We start from the raw sequence: 259 nt of genomic DNA on the forward strand, positions 1-259 counted from the left end.
TTTGGTCTCCTGTAGAGGACATTTGAGTACACTTAGTATTTTCTTTCAGGCAACAGCCTTTTGCTTCTTTCTTGGTACTGTGGTGTAAAAATTGTGCATCCAGTTTGACAAGAGTCAAATAGATTTTCAAAATGCCTGGCCTGGTTCTTCATCTCTCTGGCAATATTCAAAAGTTCCTGTTTTTCACATTTCTGTTAGCACTTGATACTATACGATGAAAATCTGTGAATCTGATGAGTGAAAAACCTAATGTCATTGT

The sequence above is a fragment of the Vulpes lagopus genome, chromosome 21, assembly GCF_018345385.1.
Source record: "Vulpes lagopus strain Blue_001 chromosome 21, ASM1834538v1, whole genome shotgun sequence".
NCBI lineage: Eukaryota > Metazoa > Chordata > Mammalia > Carnivora > Canidae > Vulpes > Vulpes lagopus.